The sequence below is a fragment of the Gadus chalcogrammus genome, chromosome 8 (genome assembly GCF_026213295.1).
Source record: "Gadus chalcogrammus isolate NIFS_2021 chromosome 8, NIFS_Gcha_1.0, whole genome shotgun sequence".
NCBI classification, from domain to species: domain Eukaryota; kingdom Metazoa; phylum Chordata; class Actinopteri; order Gadiformes; family Gadidae; genus Gadus; species Gadus chalcogrammus.
This window is the reverse complement of record NC_079419.1, coordinates 2,541,610-2,556,125: the sequence shown is the minus strand read 5'-3', so window position 1 is coordinate 2,556,125 and position 14,516 is coordinate 2,541,610. Positions and strand designations below refer to the sequence as shown.

The following is a 14,516-nucleotide window of genomic DNA, read 5'->3' as shown; positions in this document are numbered from 1 at the left end:
CCGCAAGAGCTCCTTGCACAACTCACACGCTCGTATTTGCGACATTCTTCTATTGCATTATGCATTCAAGTTCAAGCCATTTGGAGATATTTGTACATAGGGTACATTCTACATGAATAAAAACTTTTTTTTTTTCTTATTTGATGGTTTAGTTAACGTATTGGGGTAGAGATGGTGAAGTTCCGTATTCATTTAGATATTTTGTTTCGTTTCGGTATTTTGGTCGTTCTTTACAGCTTTTGTAAAGAGGCAACCCAAGTAAAGAGGCATCTTTAAATATAAAGGCATAAATGTCTCCAACATGGCAAAATAACACACTGGAACGTCATCCTCCACCAGATGGCGCCAAATATTTACATAATGCGTGCGTGTTTTCGTGAGCGCGCGCAGCCATCCTGTCCTGTCCATGCTCATACCATGGGCTCAGACCCACAGGTGGATTCGTGCGTCGTGCAAGCAAACAAATCTCAAATGCGCTGCAGTGTGCGTAGACAAAACCGTAGCTCCCCCCCACCACCACTAGATGGCGCGAACACCCTTTGTTTATGATGTATCCCTGACACCTGAGCGCTCCGGGGAAGCTCGAGAGCTGGCAGGCGTGAATAATAAGCGGGAGCGAGCGCTGCTCTGGGAACGCCAGAGTGAGACAGATAGGAGCGCTGCGTTCACATACCTTTGGAAAATAAGTAACTAGTGCACACGGGAACGGGTGGTGGACACTTACTAGAATTAGGAAGTAACTCAACTTGAATATATACAGGTTCTGTTCATATAACTGAGGCGATCTCCGGTTTCTACTAGGATCGAGTCTCGTCAAAGGAAAAGGTAAATATCGTATCTTTACTTCCTAGTCTCGCCCTGGGACACTGATTAAGGCTTAGCTCCGAGCTTATTAGCTTGCTAACCCTAGCGACGGCTCAGTACCTGTCTAGTCAAGCTCAGAGGTGTAGTCAGTGTTTACTGGGGGGGCCGGTACGTGGATTCATTTCCTTACGTCCTTTTTCCTGCCTGACCAAACTCCTGACTCTTCTGACACCGATCAGACCATTGGTAGCAAATCTGGATTAGACCCCTTGTACCAGATCTGGATCAGACCCTGGTAACAGATCTACATCACTATGTTAGTCCCAGGTAGGCGATTGCGTCAGGAAAACGTCGCCGTCGCAAGAAAATAAAGAACAAGGTGTCTGAAAATAAGTTGCTGTGAATTCGAAACGTGTACAGGTGATCGAGAGTCTGTGTACCTGGGTGGTCGATTCCTTGGCTTATTCCCCATCATGTAAAGAGAAGTCAAACACCACCTTCTCTCCTTTTCTCTTGCCATTTAGGAAACATTGTAGGCCTACTTTACAGAAGAGCTCGGCACCTTTAGTATAATGGCCCGTTTGTTGTTATTCGTGGCAATTCAGGGTGAAACGTGGGATGTGCTAACTAAGGTATATTTAGCTGAATTGAGGCACCCTGAGAAACCTATTAGGGCTGGAATGGGTTTGGCACTGACTCAGTTATGTGATTCCAAACAGTAAGTAAGCACATCTTGTATACTTCAAAATACCTCGTAATTTGATCGGTAGCCAACTTCCAATGGTAGAGGATAACGATTCAAAACTAAACATAGGCCACTTGTCAACCCTGTTATGTAGGACTAGTCACGCTAGTGGAGCGAGGACTTGACTCAACTTGCCTGCACGTTTTTCAAATATAAATCTCCTTCCATTGCGCTTCCATTGGCTTGGTCTAGTGAGATGGAATGGTTATGCCTGTCAAACACTCCTCTACTGCCTCACAGCAGTCCGAGAGCTTTCCCATCCTTCTCTGTTTTTATAAATAGAGCAAGGAAATGACCTGGAACATTCAGAGATGAACACCTATGAGGCACCCACCACGATTCATCCGTTTAAAAAGGGTGATTTGTATGCATATGTTGTCTTCCACCTGACCAACATTGAGAGGCCTATATTTGCATAAAATAAAGCCAAACGCAATCAAAAATGTACAGGGTGTAAATGTACACAATTCTGATAAAATACACAACTTAGACCCAGGCGTGGATACAAACTCCTATAAAAAGGTTCTCATGAGTGGGGTTCTGAAACACTATGCCGGCCACAGCTTGCTGCTCTGTTAAATGCATTAAGGTTGACTTCAACAGCGCCTTTTATTTTTGGTAAAGGGTGCAGATGATAATCTCCAACAAAGCGTTAAACTATTGGGTTTAGACTGTAACGTGGTAAGTAGGACCAAATCACTGTTGCTAAAATAACCACCTTGAGTGTTTGGCTCAATAAATGTGTTTGTGAATTAGTGGATGGTGGATTCTTTTGTACAAAACCCACCGTTTTTAGTACAAAACTTAAACTTTCCAAACAATTCTACGACACTCAATTTGTTCCAATATTGATAATGTAGACTCTATAGCCAATATTGTCTTCAATTTGTATTGAGTATAGCCAATCGTCTGTACAGTTGATCGAAATTAATCAATGATTTACTCAAAAGATTTGATCGGAACAAGCCAAACGGCTGGCCTTTCATGACTATTCTATCCTGTCTAATCTACTAATAGGCTATGTTTTTGAAAACTGTTTATTTACAGTTTGGAATTTCAGACTTCTCATTGCTTCATGTTCGTAGTAGAAGTAGCAGCTGCAGAATGTTTTAACATAGAAAGACCATTCCTGATATTTCCAAACCCATCACTTCCTATGCAGCGCTATTAGCCAATATCCTGCCATTGCATAGAAGCTACGCTAAACAGTTAGGCAATAAAAGGAATTAATTTGATGGGCTTAGAAAGACAAATGAAAATATTGCCTAAGAATTGATAAGATAGCATAGGCCTATATGGTGATGGGTAAACAAGAGCCTTTTTAATGTGTTTGAGGACCATTGCAGGATTTCTTTTGACAAGTGATGTGGGTGAAATATTGGCAAATGATGGAAACTGGTTTGTGTAATATCTTTGTGGGCATGTGGGGTGTGATATCTGAATGGCTTCTGGCGCTGTGTTTGATTTACATTCACATTTAGGGCGCTATTATCCAAAGCTACTTACCATAATTATGTTTGTCAGAAGAAACTGAAATATGTTCTCTTCTTTCCTATTGGATCAGAACAATATAAAATTAAATTTAGTATGCTCTACTAAACAGAGATAATAGAGGGGTTACAAAGTAACTGTTAATTTACTATAAGATGTTTTATAGTATTGTATCATTATTATTATATCGTTTTTGTGGTTGCTGTTGACTTGGTATGTAGTTATTGCTGTTTGTAAGGCTTGTGTTTGCTCTGTTGCTGTTTGTTGATGTTTCTGTGGTTCCTCATGTATTATTTCATCTACGTGTCTAATATATAAGTAAAAGGCAAACAAAGGCCCTTTTTTTTTTAATCAACATTCTCCTATTGTTATTATGTGGCAGAATCTGATAAAAGACCTGAGCTACATATGGTTCAACTTCAAATTAACTACTGACTGGTAGGCCTGACCTTTCACGTGGTCTCATCATGGCCTCAGTATGAGCATTAGTCAGAAATGGAAATGGCATGACCCCCCCCTCCCGTCAGACCTGCTAACTGAATTGACAAGTTAAAAGGTTAAAGGTTAAAGAGGTAAGCCTTGGAAGGCCATGATGGTCTTGTGGACCTAACGTACTCCAGTCCAGGATCTCTACCCAGTAAACACTGTGTTGTGTTCCCCTGTTGATGCGCTGAGAAAAAAGATAAAGATTCTCCATTTCAGTTGAAGGTTGAAACTACAAAACAACGTTTAAGTGTGGCTTTCAGCGAGGGACGTTCTCTGCTGTGGTTGTCCGGTCAGTAAATATAGGGCTGGGCGATTTGGCAGAAAAATAAAATCTCAGATTTTTTCAAACCACACCCGATTGAATTTTTCTTTTTTTCAACGCATGCTGCCATGTTGACATTTTAAAGTTCATTTAATTTTTTTTTGTTATCTTTTTTTCTTTTTAAAAGATAGATTATTGACCATAAATTCGAATGACGAAAAAAAACCGATTTATCGCCCAGCTCTGATTTAAATATTGATCCCTTCCCTCCCCCCCCCCAGCCTTGCCGCGGACCAGCATGTTGTGGATCTCGTCTTCCCTGCTGCGGTGAGGTGCCAGGGGGGCTCCAACGAGAGGCGCCATGGCGGACCTGCCCATCGCCCCGGGCCAGGTGTACATCGAGGTGGAGTACGACTACGAGTACAAGTCCAAGGAGCGGCTGGTCAACATCCAGCAGGGCGACTGCTTCCTGCTGGTGAAGAAGACCAACGAGGACTGGTGGCAGGTGAAGCGGGAGGAGGGCTCCAAGGCCTTCTACGTGCCCGCCCAGTACGTGCGGGAGGTGCGCAAGGCCCTCATGCCCCCGCCCAAACCCATCCACCCGGGGGGGCCCACCGGCCACGCCCGCTCCAAGCCCAGCACCCTGGAGTTGGAGCCCCCCGCGGGGCCGGGCGTGAGCCGGCGCGCGTCGGGCTACCGGCGCTCGCCCCCCTCCCCCACGTCGCCCGGTCACGTGACCCCCCCCGCCCCCCGGAGAGACTCCTCCAGCCACCAGCCCCCCCACAGCCCCTCGGACCCCCACCGGGGCCTGGCGGACGGAGCCGGAGGCCCCCCCCCCTCCCAGCACGGCAACAAGGGGGGAGGAAGTGACACGCTTCCGCGCTCCCGCGCCCGCTCGCCGGACGCCGGCCGGCAGCCGCTGGACGTGGACTCGGCCGGGGAGAGCCTGGAGCGACGCACCAACGACTCGGAGTCCGGAGACGAGCTGAGCGGCAGCTCCACCGAGCACCTGCAGGTGAGAGAGAGAGAGAGAGCAGGACGTTGGGGCCACTCTGTTAGCGCTGGGCTGCAGTTTGGTCCCAGAGTGGTCGCCCGATGGCCTGTCAAAGACCTCGTTCGTTGCACTATACTTTTTATGTGTAAACTGAGGGGTTTCACAGGGGGGGGGGGGGGGTGCTATTTTACAGGTTGACCCTTCATGCTTGTTTCCATGCAGACGGTTGCTACAGCCTGATCTATACACAGAGTGTAGATTCTCTTTTCACCTTTGTATGATATTCACCACGTCCTTTTGCTGACGGCGTAGTTAAGGCGGCAGGCGTGTGTTGCTCCGGCGGCCGCCTGAGCTGGTCAGTGCTGTGGGAAACCCTGACATATCATGATCTATTTGGCCCTATTGCCCCGGTGTCAGCAACACTTGGATGAGGGATTAGGCAGGCTGGCTGGTTTGTGTCGGCGATCATTAGTCCAGCTCACTACAGGACAAAAGATCAGCGAGAGAATGGAAAACTAGGTCAGGATGGCACTGCCATTACATCTACAACAGCCCCCCCCCTCCTCCCCTCTCCGCTGTGAAGGAGAGGAGAGCTTTGCTTGGGGTCGCTCACATGTCTGAAGATGGGTTGAATGTTTCCCTGGGGTATGGTGTTATATCACCGATGTAACGGAGCATAAATGATCTGATGTCTGCATGAGGCAACTCGATGTGTTCCTAACGTACCATGGGGACGGCGGCAGATCTGCTGGCTCATGTATTATTAATGAATGCTTGTTTTGGTGTAATACTCCAGCCGAGGTAGTAAACGACACGGTGAGATGAAAACATGGACTTTGTGTGTCTGATGGCAACTTTTTGTGTGCCGGTTGTCCTGACCTGAATCCTCGAAATGAACTGCATTCAATCAGAAATACCTCCTCCACGTAGGGCACATAATACTCGGCTTGCAATGTTTTGTAACTTTTTGCGCTGCTTTTACTTGGCGTTATGTGTCAAAATGTGTGGTGCTACGTAATTTAGTCAGACACTGTTGATTGTTAATACATGTCGGTCCCACTGCGAGATCATAGCGAAACAAGAAGAGGAAGCCTGAAACTGCCAAGTCAGTCAGTCTGAGAACCATCCGATGAACGTGAAAGACCGGGGGTTTGGGGGGAGGCGGGGGGTATATTTTGCCGCTAACTCTGTATCCTTATAAAGCAGTCACTTAACGACTGCAGAGTTCCTGTGAGTCAGTTGTTTTTTGTGTAACCGGTGGTCATGTGGTCAGGTTCTGGCCTTAGTCCTGTGTTTGTGAGTAGAAGCCCTTAAATTCCCATTTTCCTACTTGTTGTCGATAAATGTATCAGTACTAAAACAATAACTAGTAAATGTATTTGTTATCATTGAATTGTAATTGATCTATCAAGTAAATGTTTGTGCTGTTATTTATTTACTTTCATGTGAATGTACATGTGTGATGTACAGTAAAAATAGCTCATTGTCTGTTCCAGCCCTAGTATTTATTGCAAAATTCTTTGGCAATAGCCACAAACTATTTAACATAATTTCCCATAATGGCAATTTGAAGAAAATCTGATGCTATGGGTCCATTGTACTCTGCTGTGTATTTAAGTAGACTCACTAAACCTTTCTAGTCTGTATTTTGAAAAATTGGTTTTTTCAACAATTATCACAAGGAAATACTTCTATAATAAATTGCCTATCCTCCCTATAGCTGAAGTAAAAAAAGCTAATAGCAAGTAAGGGAACAGAAACTGAGTTACGGATGAGCGGAAAAACACTTAATAGAATATCATAAACTAGTATAGTTTTGTTGTGATTTAAGATGTTGGAGAGGTGTGTGTTTGTGCTGGCCGTTGTCCCGGCGCCAGCTGGCAAACGCAGGGCCTTGTGATAAGCCAGCCAAGAAGTGGCTCTGCCATACGCCTCCCTGGCCAGCCCGCTGTGGCTGGGACCGGATGGAAGACACTTTGTCACTACTTTCTATGTGACCTAGTGGGCTATACCCCCCGCATGACTACCTCCTCCTCCCCCCCCCCCCCCCCCCCCCCCCCAACCACATCAGTCTTTCTGTTCCTCTTTACGAGCAGCGGAACATTCCTTTTTATAACCACGGCCACATTATGACTACGAGTACCTTTTTAATAGGGCCACAGAGGAGTGTTCTCTCTCCACAGTGGTGGAGAGAGATGGCGGTGGTGCAAATCTACAATCGATTTGAACCTTTTTCTTCTCGGAGCACCAACGCTCAGATTTCCAACGAGCGCTCTCAGCATTGATCTTGTCGTGACAAACGGGGCGCCTATGATCTGTGCCCTCGCAGCTCCTACTCCCTCTCCCACAGCTGTCCTTGTAGATGAGACCCCCCCCACGCCGGTGGCGGCGACCCTGGGCTAGTCTGAACACCACTCCCTCCCAAGGTCTGGGGGGTGCGTTCATTTGCCGCTTCGCTGAACGGCTCCTCCATCGATTTGTACTTATTCATTTTCTTACTCCTTTCGATTTGTATTACTCTCTCCCCCCTGGCTGACTGTTTTCCTGCAACACCATCAACATCACATGGGCTGCTTTTAAAAATAAATTATATATACTTCAGGTTTTATTGTGAAGTACTGCGTCTATTTCGCTAAGGTGATGGCCTTGAGCGGCTGGGTTCCCACCAGACCTCTATCAGTGTTGTGTCTTTCGTGTCGCTTGTTATTCCACTCATCGTAGTAAGGCAGAGGTCACTGGTTGAAACGTTGTGTATGGCGCGCTTCCCAATAAGGGTTTCCTTTGCACTTAATACAAAGGTAAATTGTTGTTATCATATACCCCTCTACTGACTCTTCTGAGCGCCCACGATTCAATCGGTGAATGTAACTTAACGTCGTCCATGTTGTAGGCGTTTACATTATTATGTTTAGCGTTTTCTTTGAGTAGTGAATCGGTCGGCACGCTGTGTCTGTACGTCGCCCGCATGGCCCAGGGCGTTCATACTGAACAACACTGCAGCACTGAGACGCTCGCTTCATGAAGTGGACCTTCTATACCTTCCATTAAACTGAGGCTGTGCGTTGTGCGACCACCATCCCTTATAGCTTGAGGCCCGATCTCGCGTGCGTGCGTGTGTGTGTGTGTGTGTGTGTGTGTGTGTGTGTGTGTGTGTGTGTGTGTGTGTGTGTGTGTGTGTGTGTGTGTGTGTGTGTGTGTGTGTGTGTGTGTGTGTGTGTGTGTGTGTGTGCCCATGTGTGGGAGCGTGTGTGTGTGTGGGAGCCCATGTGTGGGAGCGCGTGCATGTGCGTGTGTGTGTTCCTGCGCTCGCTGGTACGTGATTGGTCGAGCCGGCGCTGTAGATAAGCGCCGAGTCGGCCCGTCCTTCTCCTCCTCCAGCCCCCGTCTTCAGGAGCCCGCCGAGCGCTTCATTAACCCCAAACTGCGGTTCTGCTCACACAGTGAGTCAGCACAATCCCCCCCCCCCCCGCTGCTCCCCGCTCTTTGTTTCATACCACACTGCGATTTCCTTCTGTTATCTCGCTCACTTTCTGCCACTTTCTGCCTCTCTCTCCTTTTTTCTTCTTTCTGTGAATGCACTCTCTTTCTGAATTTCAGTCGTGAGCCATTCGTGGTTTTTAGGCGTCGTTTTGAGGCGAATTTGTCCCCCGTGGTTCAATCCAACCTTCTTGGTCTGAGGCAAGTGTAAATATATGGCCTCACGTTCACTGATCCAGATATCTGACAGAACGCCCACGGTGGTGTCTGTGCCTTGCAGTGATGTGGAGAGACACACACACACACACACACACACACACACACACACACACACACACACACACACACACACACACACACACACACACACACACACACACACACACACACACACACACACACACACACACACACACACACACACACACACTAGAAATGGGTTTAGAAAAACAGTATTTGAGATTCATAACTCGAAAGCAAGCATTGGCTTTTATCGAACAAAATTAGATGAGTTTTTCAGTAGGAACATTGATTTAAGCAAAGGATTGTGAGGTTAAACTCTATATCAGGACCTTGGTCTCTGTATTCTCCCTCACTAAAACGCCACCACACATCCAAAGCACAATACAGACTGTGTGCAGCCTTTCAGCGGGCAGATGTGTGGCAGACAGAGGGTCTATTGGATGGAGCTCAATGTCCTTCTGAACTACATGGAGACGACATTCCAAGACTTGGGTGGAAGCGCACACACACTACCAGCACTTATAGAGAGCTTGCCTTTAATCCCTTTGACTCACACACACACACACACACACACACACACACACACACACACACACACACACACACACACACACACACACACACACACACACACACACACACACACACACACACACACACACACACACACACACACACAGTGTTTTGTCTAAGATTGCCCTGTCTCGGGATGATCTGTGCTGGGCGGCATTCTGCGAAAGCTGGACAAGAAGTGACGGCATCTGTTGTGACAGCATCAGAGCGCTTGAGAGTGACTGAACTCTCCCTCTCTCTCTCTCTCTCTCTCTCTGCCTCTGCCTACCAGCCTGTCTAGTTGATGTCATTTTAGGAGGGTTTTTTCGGTGCCCACTGCAAAGAGGTCCTTGATTGTCTTTTCTTGTGGGCTAGTCGATGAGTGATCGCATTCAATTGCCGAGGTTGAGTGGAGGTGGTGGGGGTGTCTCTGCCGCTGCTATTGCTGCTGCTGCTGCTGCTGCTACTGCTCCTTGGTCCCCGTGCTGCGCTGCCTCACACATCCCTCAGCCTCCTGATCAGCCGGCAGTGAGGCCAGGAGCCCCTCGCTGCTGCAGCCGAGCCCAGCCGCGAGGCAGGACGGTATGTACCCAGAGGACCGCCGCAGGGTAAGGGGCTCTTTGACGCCGTCGGGGCTTCAACCGTGTGTGTGTGTGTGTGTGTGTGCGTGTGTGTGTGTGTGTGTGTGTGAGAAGTATGTGGAACGAGTCACTCTGTAGTGTACCGGTCAATGCATGCACGCGGTGACATGCGTGTGTTTATTTCTTTTCCCCACCAACACCACTTTCTCCCACGCGCGTTATTTATGGTGCAGTCGCTCGGTCACCGGCGCTGCGTGGACAACGCATCGAGCGCCGCACACGCCGCAGGGTGACTCCCGCAGTGTGCTGCCGAGTCGCCACGTAGCGGTCTGTTTATCAGGCGGCAGCTCTCCCCACACAGCCCCGGTTCCACCTCGTTCGCCGCGTCGGAGGCGTCTCAGCGAAGCACCGTCGCATGCATAATGTCTCTGCACGAAGCTCGCCGCGGTGACGGGCGCGGGGAGACGACGCGTTGATTGCAGCCGCGGCTCGTTTCAGTCGTCCCCACATCGAGGAGGAACGCCTCGCGAGCACGATCCACGCCGGTATGCTGCGGCGCGTGTGTCTGCGTGTGTGATGATTCACATGGGAGCTCCGCAGGAGAGCCTGCGTGTGTGGCACACCATCACCTCTCCTTCCGCCCTCCGTCTCTTACTGTGAGACTCTCAATAGTGCGGCTCTAGCCCTCTTTCCTCTCCTACAAAGCGCTCTGCCGGTCTGCTTCTCTCTCTCTATTTCTCTTAACAGCCAGTTCTTTGCAGGCTTAGCTCAAACTTCCTCCTCCACGTCGTCAGAGGACTCAAAGAAGCAGCTGTCCCCGAATACAATTCCCTTTCAGAACTCATTCATCCGTTTGGCACCGAGGCAAACGGGCAGCTAAGATCCAGTTCCCCCTATCCGTTCTCGCCACACACACACACACACACACACACACACACACACACACACACACACACACACACACACACACACACACACACACACACACACACACACACACACACACACACACACACACACACACACACACACCGCCAAACATCCTCAGCACCGTGAGATGCTGGTGATGACTAGCGCTGCGGGTATAGCTAAGAGGATGTGTTTAGTCCTCGCCACGCTACATTACATAAACCCTGGCTACGTAACGTTTGTTTGGACAGCTGTCCGCCCGGGGCAGCGCTGGTGCTGAGGATGGACGAGGCGGGCGAGGGAGGGGTTGTGCCAGAGCGAGACTGAACGGGATTGGGGTTCTTTGGCTTGAGGTCGCCTTGTTGACTGGCTTTTATTCACTGGACGAGGGAATCTGTAAGTGGACAATTCTGAAATATTTTGTGTCAAAGAACTATGCTTACAAAACATGGCAGGAAAGTAGATGTAAAGTTGTGACCCTTTCCTTACGTTTGACATACAACTGATTCCAACAAACCTATACTGTGTCTAAATTGCACAGTATAGTTTTCCATATTTGAATAGGCACGTTGATAATCAACTTGTATATTCATTTAATGAACATGCCAATGGTTCTTTGGCAGTTCTGCAGAGAGTCACTGTTGTCTGCGACGTCGGTGCCTCATAATGGTATGCCCTAAGTGAAATACTATATCGATGTCGTTGTAATTATTGATGATGGCCCACATGACCTTTCCTTCTTCCTTTCTTCTTCTTAATGACACGGCCTCTTGTGTGTCCCCTCTCTGGGAACCAGTGGCGGGGCCCAGCCGTTGCAAATAGCTTGCCCAAAGCTAGGCAACCATCCCTCCCCATACATCGTGGCTCGGATTGTCCTCCTTCATGTGTGCGTCTTTTAGACATTGCAGGATTCCTTCTTCGCAGCCATGGCACCAAAGCAGCAATTAGGAATGATTAATAAGCTCTCATGAGGAATCGTCACCGTAGCTGTCGTTCGGAGCAACACTCGAGTGCTAACGCCTGGAAGACGATTTCGGGGTGGAACATAGTCTAGACATTTGAAGAAGTTTACCATTCCTGGTCTCTGAAGTATGATGCTATTATGTGGGGGAACCACATAATCCTCATCATATTTCACTGCCCACCAAATGACAGGGGACCGGAGGAAGCATGTCATTTTCCAGTGCCGTATAAATGGAGGTTTGCTCGGAGCCCTACCCATGTGTACTTAGCAGTGACACTGGGCTGTATAATTTCTGCGGGGTGGAAGACATCGCGCTGTGCACTTTGCACCCGGCCCCGGGGCGACTTCAGAGTCACCGATTAACTCAGGAGGGTTGACATTGTGGGGCCAATCAACGCCTTTGTTTGTTTGGACACAACTCTTTTATGAAGGGTGAGTTTGACACTTTTTTTAAAATCTGAATCGGCAAAAGTAAGATGTGAATTGATTGATTGCTGTTTGGTCAGACGGCGTAGAATGTGTTCACGGTGACCTCATCCCTGTGATGAGTGGCGAGTAAAAACGCCAGATCAAGCCTTGTCTCGATCCGCTGGGTGTTACTACGGTATTATGAAATGTAAAACTAATCAAATGAAGTAACTATGAAACCATTTTTCATCAACTTTGCATGGAGAAAGTCAGCCCATGTAGGCATTTCTTATCTGAACGCCTTTGAATACAAGGCAAGAACACCCACATTTCTTTCCGTGGAGAATAAGCTTCAAACATCCCCACAGCTTGGTTCGATGTCAGCGGGTCACTGCAGCCTACACAGATTAGTTTTGGGTCTGGCTCAGCCAGCTCTTGTTTACTGTAAACGCTGGAGCTGGTGTGAAGCTTCTCACAGTAACACCGCTGCAGTGGGCTGCAGAGGTCAAAAACAATCTTAGCTGCATTGATTTAAGCAAAGGATTGAAATGAGGTCTTTCAACCTCTATCCCAATGCTCTATGTGCTGGAAGTACTGCCACTGCTGTAGCAAGTGTTGGGTTATCGGAGTAAACCAAGGAAATGTAAATTCAGAATCTTCTCTTTTAACAGACATTTGGGGTGCGGCGGTCTGCTTAGCTTGGCATCATCGCTGATGGGGTGAGGTTCTGGCCCTTGTGGGACAATGACGAGGCTTCGACCATGTCCACCCATGTTGGCTTGGACTATAGGGGATGTGTGATCGGATACCACAACGATTGGCGTGCTGCCGTCGTGTTCACCATCCTCAGTTATAGTGTAGTAAAGGATGGATGCAATACCATTTTAATCTTTCACCGTCCCATCTCAACTGCTTGCCTTCACCACCCACCCCTCGTGTGGGAGGCTCAGCAGATGACAATGCATAACTCCTTTGGTTGAGATAGTTCCCAAAGGTGTCCTGTGTCTGTATGCATCCTGTTCAGCAACGGGTTGGCACTGACTAAGGACTCAGAACTAGACTTTGAACTGGAAAAGCCTGCTACATATTTGTCAGTGTCTGGGGGTGGCGTTCATTCTTTATAAAAGCTGCAGGGGGTTGCAACACTGTGGTGAAGTATATCAGCGTAGTGTGTGGGTGAACCGCCTAATATTCCATACCTCGTTCAGAGCCACTTGTCTAGTCGACAATTGTATTGTAGTGCAGGTGCAGAGTTCTCCCTTTTTGTTATTTCGACAGCTTCATCTCATTGGTTTATCCGATTATTTGATTATATATTATGTATGATTCAAGAGCCCCCGGTATTTATTCCTGTGAGTGATGACAATGGTTTGCTCCAGTCCTCGGAAAATAGTACACGGTTGAAGCAAGCAAAATAAATAAACCCCACTATCGTTTCACTTCAGGCTGAATATTGACTTATTTGGTATGATTTATTATCTACACACATTCTATTAAAACGTCTGACGAAACAATAGGCCCCCTAAGGCAGCCAACCTGCGTCTGCTAATGGACAAGGTGGGCTTCATGTCTGCTCTCGTAGCTTAAACGCCGTCCCCATTCCTGAGCTGGCTTAAAGCTCCTTAGCCCTGCCCTTAAGACCTGGCTGTGGGGAAACTGCTGTATCAGATGGGATTAGTAGATGACTGTAGAAAACCTTGTTGTCACCTTCCCTATTTTTCTTCAGCGCTCCTCTGAATGGATCGCACAGGTTCTATGACCGAACCGCGGCACTGTACAGCGGCTTCAAGCCAACAGGGTTGTTGAGTGCATGTCAGCTTCACAGCTCTTGCTTGGCTGCCATATTGTTTGTATGGTGCCTAAATATGTGAGACTTATGGGAGCTTTAGTGAAGCCCAGACCAGCGGCATGTCGATGTTAGAAACGACATAAGAGGGATGTCGGAGCTGTTTTGAATCTGTCCAGAGGACAGGTTTGTAGGAATCAGTTTTATGTAAAATGTAAGGAAAGGGTTACATCTTTGCATCTATTTTCCTGCTGTGTAAGGTCTGCATGGTTGTTTGTCATTGGCCTTCTCACATAAAACACATCTTTGCATTTTTCCTGCTTCCTTCAATGGTGTGTGTGTGTGTGTGTGTGTGTGTGTGTGTGTGTGTGTGTGTGTGTGTGTGTGTGTGTGTGTGTGTGTGTGTGTGTGTGTGTGTGTGTGTGTGTGTGTGTGTGTGTGTGTGTGTGTGTGTGTGTTGTGATCTCACAGTGAAAAAACACAACACAGCATTCCAATAACTACCATGGAATGTGCCACTCTTCTCTTTTAAACTGCCGCTAATATTCCCGAAGTGGGACAAGGGCATGGCCCATTTGTCTTGTAAAACTGGTTTTCAAGCCTTGTTCTGGGCTGCTGTCTCGGAAGTCAGGTGAGCTGCTTCCCACTTGTGTTCATTTGCGTTCCAAACCGGAAAGACCAGTCCGGGCTGACTGTTCGCTGCGCGTTTCCCGAGGACAGTTGGTTCGACATATATGAGGACAGAAGCAAATTACGTTGCTGCTATAGATCTTAAAGGTCCCATGACTTGCACCAGGTGTGAGTGTGATTAGCC

General features: G+C 47.9%; 1 pseudogene; it reads left to right on the top strand.

Moving 5' to 3' along the window:
• Positions 1-614: 614 nt before the first annotated feature.
• The window catches only part of LOC130387843 (rho GTPase-activating protein 12-like), a 41,121-nt pseudogene continuing 27,219 nt past the window's right edge, over positions 615-14,516 (top strand).